This window comes from Lactuca sativa, chromosome 1, assembly GCF_002870075.4.
Source record: "Lactuca sativa cultivar Salinas chromosome 1, Lsat_Salinas_v11, whole genome shotgun sequence".
Classification (NCBI taxonomy): domain Eukaryota; kingdom Viridiplantae; phylum Streptophyta; class Magnoliopsida; order Asterales; family Asteraceae; genus Lactuca; species Lactuca sativa.
The window spans coordinates 170,731,797-170,738,070 of NC_056623.2; the positions used below are offsets into that span (position 1 = coordinate 170,731,797).

Below are 6,274 nucleotides of genomic sequence, written 5' to 3' on the forward strand. Positions count from 1 at the left end.
TCTTAATGGGTGGAGTAATAAATCCTTTTTCATGCTGCTAGTGTTTTTAACAGATTTGTTACTTGAAGGAAACTTGTTCCCTAAAACAACTCAACAAGTGAAAAAAATGATGTCAAGACTAGGACTTGGATATGAAAAAATCCATTCATGTCCTAATGGTTGCATGTTGTTCTGGGAGGATAAAGAGAAAGATGAATATTGTTTTATTTGTGGATCGTCTAGATGGATAGTTCCTGAAGATAATTCATCTAACAAAATGAGTCCAACAAATAAGAAAGCATCAAAAATATTATGTTGGTTTCCTTTAAAGCCTAGACTTTAGAGATTGTTCATTTCATCGAAGACAACTAACCTTATGAAGTGGCATCATGCAGAATGTGTTGACGATGGAAAACTACGACATCCTACTGATGCTTTAGCTTGGAAAGATTTTGATCGGAAGAGTCCTGAATTCTCAAGTGATCCTCTCAATGTTCGTTTAGCACTTGCAAGTGATGGTTTCAATCCATTTAGGACAATGAACACAACACATAATATTTGGCCAGTCATCCTTATTCCTTATAACTTACCACCATGGTTGGTTATGAAACAACCTAACTTCATTCTCTCTTTAATCATACCTGGTTCATCAAGTCCTAGAAACAAGATAGATGTCTACATGCAACCTTTAATGAAAGAATTGAAGGAGTTGATACATTTGATGCATCAACGAAAGAACATTTTCAATTAAAGGCATCAATTTTTTGTACAATATCTGACTTTCCTGGTTATGCTAACTTGTCTGGGTGGAGTACCAAGGGAAAAAGTGCTTGTCCTATGTGTAGGTTTGAAACTAATTCTAGATGGCTATCCGAAGGAAAAAAGTGGTGTTATATGTGTCATAGAAGATGGCTTCCAGTTGATCATCATTGGCGTAAAGACACTAGATCCTTTGTTGAAAAAACAGAGGTAAGAGAAGCTCCTAATCCTGTTACTGGTGAGGATGTTCTTCAACAGTTAGGTGATAATGAATTTCTTGTCTAATGTGTTGATGATGGTCCTTGGAAAAAGAAAAGTATTTTCTTTATGTTGCCATATTGGAAACATTTGTTGTTACGTCACAATCTTGATCCGATGCACATAGAAAAGAATGTTTCTGAAAATTTTATGGGCACTTTTTTGGATCAAGATAAGAAATCAAAAGATAATTATAAAGCAAAACTTGATCTAAAACTACTTGGCATAAGAAAAGATTTGCATCCAAAGAAGCGACCAAGAAGCAATACTACTCTCTTGCCAAAAACATGTTATCAAATGACTCGGACTGAGAAATCTAGGTTCCTAAAAACCCTTAAGTCAATTAAGCCTCCAGATGAATTTTCATCCAACATATCTCGATGTGTGCAACTTAAAGACAAGAAACTAATTGGGCTAAAAAGCTATGACTGCCATATGTTGATGCAAGAGTACTTACCTATTGCATTACGTGGAAGCTTGCCAGATCATGTAGTCTCAGTTATAATTAAGTTGTGTGATTTTTTTAGGATCATTTGCTATAAAGACCTATCTCCATTTGATCTTGAGTTTCTCCATGCTAAAGTTGTTGTCATTTTATGCAAATTGGAGAAGATATTCCCTCCTTCCTTCTTCACGGTGATGGTACACTTGATAATCCACTTAGTTAGAGAGGTTGAGCTTGGAGGCCCTGTTGCTTTCTGATGGATGTATCCTATCGAAAGGTAAAGCGGTTTTTTTTCTTTTAATATTTCAATTTACCTCTACTTTTGTTAGTATTTTAAGATGTTCTGTTATCTATGAATACATAGGAGCCTTTCAACACTTAAGTCGTATGTAAACAATAGAGCTCATCCTGAAGGCTCTATTGCTGAAGGTTATTTAGCTCAAGAATGTATAACATTTTGCTCTAGATATTTCACGGGAGTAGAAACAATTTTCACTAGACCAATTAGGAATGATGATGAAGGCCACCAAAATGAGATTGAAGAATCTAACAGTCTTTGTCCTGGTCGTCCATTGGGTCGTAAAGTCTATTCAGGATCTTCGTTTAAAAAACGAAGGACAAACTCAAATACTGTCTTGGATGAGATGTCGCTTGCTCAAGCACATCGCTATGTGTTATTTAATATCGAATCAGTTACTTCTTTTCGAGAGTAAGATCTACTACATTTCTTTATGTTTTTTATAGACTTCATGTTTGGCCTGTAGTTTACAAAAAGTATGCTTTATTTTTGAAGGGAACACAAAAGGCTAATCAAGGGACAGAATCGGTCTCATCGAATACCTGAGTATGGAATTGATAAGATTCGTTGTCAACAGTTTAGTGATTGGTTTAAAAAAGGGTAAGACGGGAAAACAAAGATTGTGTGTATTATGTATTGATCTTTGAAATTCTAACCTAAACTAAAAAAAATAGGTTGCACGCATGGAAGAGCAACGAGATGAAGCTGTTACTGAAGAAATAAAGTAGCTTGCTCGTGGTCCATTAAATATCATGCAACAATACTCAGGTTACCTTGTTAAGGGATACCGGTTTCATAATATAAAACGTGAGGAATTTCTAAGAACACAAAATAGTGGAGTAGTTTTTACTGTACATGGTGCGAGTTATGCTAGTAGTCGAGATAGAAGGCCTGTTGAAGGTGTGGTTAACTACTATGGTAGATTGAATGACATTATTGAGTTAAACTACTCTGGTTTCATACGAGTAGTTTTATTCAAATGTGATTGGGTTGACGTCAATAGGGGTTGCAAGAAAGATAATGGTGTAACTTTAGTGAATTTTTCATACAAGACAGATACAAGTGCTAATTTAATGGATGATCCATTTATTTTGGCCTCACAAGCTGACAAGGTGTTCTATGCTACTGATCCTAAGAATGTAGATTGGGAGGTCGTGAGACATGTAAAAGTAAGAGATCTATTTGACATGGGTGGAGTTGATGATCAAACCGCTAGAAATCCATATGATGACACATTTGATGTGCCAAGCTTACATAGAGTAGGAGATGATGGAGATGATGGAATGGATGTTACACCAGAAATGGAAGTTGAAGGCGAAGATAGTGAAGAAATTGAAGATGACTAGATTATTTTTATGGCATATAACATATATTCTTCATTGTAGTTGTTTTTGATATTATCCATATGATAACACATTTGATGTACCAAATGTTTTTTTTGATACCGACTATAATATATGATGGTGGCTGAATTCTCAAATTTATCTATCATTGATAATTTAAGTTACATTGTTTTGTAAATCATAGGATGGCTAGGCGTAAAAGACTACGCATGACACCTACTGAGGACCATGTTGAAGCTCAACATCACCAACAAAATTCTCAAGGTCCAGACGAGACTGTCGATCAACAGCAAAATTCTCAAGGAGAAAATCAGACTATCAATCAATAATCTGTCCAAAATGAGATATCTGCTAATATTGATCAACAAAATTCTGAACATGGATCTGATCCAGGTAAATTGTAAAAGTAAATGAATCTGAGTTTTTAGTTAGCACATTTTTTGCGGCAATCAATATATTCCTTTTAAAAAATGGCTGATTAGTTAATTATGATGAAAAGCTCTTGTTCTAAATAACATTTTACTTTCAGTTTTTTCTTATAAAGGCATCATATTTTGAAAGTGAAACTAGGATTAATATGACTCCTGAATTTTGAAACAGTCCCTATGACAGTAGATTATTTAGTCTATTTAACTTCAATACACATCATGCTCACTATTAATTAATAAAATTTAAACTCATAAAATTGAGAAAAATAAAAATAGAAGTCAAAAGAGGGAAAATGGCCCTGTGGCAGCTAACAGTTACATTGTCCATGAGTGTATATTTCTACTTTTCTTTTCTTGGACAAGCATGCCCTTGTGGCAGCTAACAGTTAGAAAAGTGGCCATGTTGCAGGAAAAAACATCAAAATAATGGTTCCTTAAGGACCTGTTACAGACTGCTGAATTTTGAAACAGTCCCTATGACAGTAATATATTACATAAATGGAAAAATGGTTTCTTAAATAGCTGTTACAGAAATGGTCCTTGTAACAGATAATTGTTACAATCTTGGTCCCTTAAAAATCTATTACATGTATACTCACTGTTTCCTTTTATTTTTTTGTATCTGTTTTTCAAAAGGAATTCAAAAGAAGGTGAGAGGTCATTCTGTAAAATTTGCTACGTGGAAAATGAGTGGTGATACAAAAATAGTAGTGATATTTAACAAGTTTGGAAAACCTGTTGGAGAAGAAGGAAATGAGCTAACGCAATTTCTTGGGACAATTGTTAAAGTAAGTGAAAATTACAATATTCAAAGTTCTTTTATTATTATTTGTATTTGTTAATATATTTAAGTTTAATTTGCAGTCAAAATTTGTTATTCATCCTACCGAAACAACTTCTATAAAAAAATGGATATTTTTTAGCATGGGGAAAAATGGAGGCATTGGAAAGGTTTACTAAAAGCACGTGCATATGACCCAAGCCTTACCGTTGATGAAATTGTGGCACGAAAAACAGATAATGATAGTCGAGTGAACAAAGATCAATTTAAAAAACTGGTGACTCATTGGTTCACTCCAAAGTATCAGGTAGCATTTTTTCTTAACTTATATTTATTGCTCAAAATATAAAAACAATTGTTTAATTCTAATTTCTCAATAATTGTAATTACAAAGACGACATGTGATGTAAAAAGAGTTAGTCGCGCAAAGATGCAAGAGCCTCATGTTATGGGAACAAAATCATTTGCCCGACTTGCTCAAGAAGAGGTATTATTCCGGCTATTACATCATATATGGAAAGTTTGTTTCTTTACCAATTATTAAATACACTTAATTCTTGTTTTAGGCAACGAAAAATGATGGTGCATACCCATCACGAGGAGAAATATATCGGATAACTCGTACTCGTAAAGATGGATGTATTGTTAATGACAATGTTGCCCAAATTATGGTAATGTGTTTTATCACTAATAATCAGTTTGTATAGTAACAATAACTAGTATTATAGTATGTTTTATTTTGTAGTATAGTGATAATAATTCGTGTTGTAACATGTTTCATTTTGTAGTCTTCCCTACAAGTTGTTTCAAGTAACTCGAGAAACACACATCAGAATGAAGATGATTATTTAAATGATGACTATTCGAGAGTTAAGGGTCCAGAGAAACATGGGTACATTCGATGTGTAGGTAGGATGTCGGCTGTAAAAGACAACGGTGCTTCATCTTCTACTGATCCAGAAACTGTTCAACAACTAAAGGATGGGATGAGTCGCACTCAAAATGCATGAAGCGTTTTCATCAATCTCGTCAAGGATCATATTCCAAATGCAAACATATCAGGAATGCTTAACAATTTGAACTTACAGGTAATTATATATAAATTATTTATTCTTATATTATTACTCTATGTGTTAATGTAATTATTATTCTATATTTTATTCAGGTTCCTGATAGCTTTTCAGTGGTTCCTAATCACTCTCCTCTAGGAAATCAAAGATCCTCATTTGAAAGTCATCATAACAATGGTAAGTACTTTGAATAAGTATAACCACGTGATCCATGATTTATTTATGTGTTGTGATTATTGGTGATATTCTAACATATTTGTATGTGATTTATTATGGAAAATATTATAGTGAATCATTCGTAAGTTGGATAAAAGAGAGAAGCAAGTATGCAAAGTTTATCTTCAATTCAACTTTCATGTTTCTTCCTGAACTAATATCTAGTTTGATAGTTTAATGTTTAGACTTATTAAACATTTTGGAATCTTTTGTTTTAAATGTTAAGAATATTGTTGTATGACAAGTTAAATTTTAATTTAATTATGCTTTTGTGTTTTGTACTTATTATCTTAATTGGATTTTTTTATTATTTTATTTTCCATTAAATTTATTAAAAAAACCGGACCTATTTTTTATATATAAATGTTTTATGGTAAAAAAAAAGTGTCACTAAAAACATGAAAGCTGTTTTTATTTAAACAAGTATCTAGTGGCATAAAGAATAGTGCCACAAAAGCCAACAGTAATATAGTGGCATATAAAAAGTGTCACTAAAACCCAAAAGGGCTGCAGTGACACAACCGAAAAGTGCCACTAAAAGTCTTTAGTGGCAGCGCTTCTAGTGACACTTTTTTCTGTGTCACTGATTCCCGAGGGTGTCTTTAGTGGCACTTTTTTGGTTTTTAGTGGCACTTTTTTGTGCCACAAAATGTCATTTTATTTGGGGAAATCTTCAGAAAAGTCCCAATATTTACGG

General features: G+C 33.2%; 1 long non-coding RNA gene across 1 annotated transcript; it reads left to right on the plus strand.

The window, feature by feature from the left end:
- Positions 1–580: 580 nt before the first annotated feature.
- On the plus strand, positions 581–5,858 carry LOC111915522 (uncharacterized). Its single transcript, XR_008224546.1, has 9 exons — positions 581–1,718; positions 3,267–3,475; positions 4,147–4,298; positions 4,375–4,598; positions 4,686–4,778; positions 4,858–4,962; positions 5,080–5,379; positions 5,457–5,538; positions 5,650–5,858. It is a non-coding gene; the product is annotated as an uncharacterized LOC111915522 (long non-coding RNA).
- The last annotated feature ends 416 nt before the right edge of the window (positions 5,859–6,274 follow it).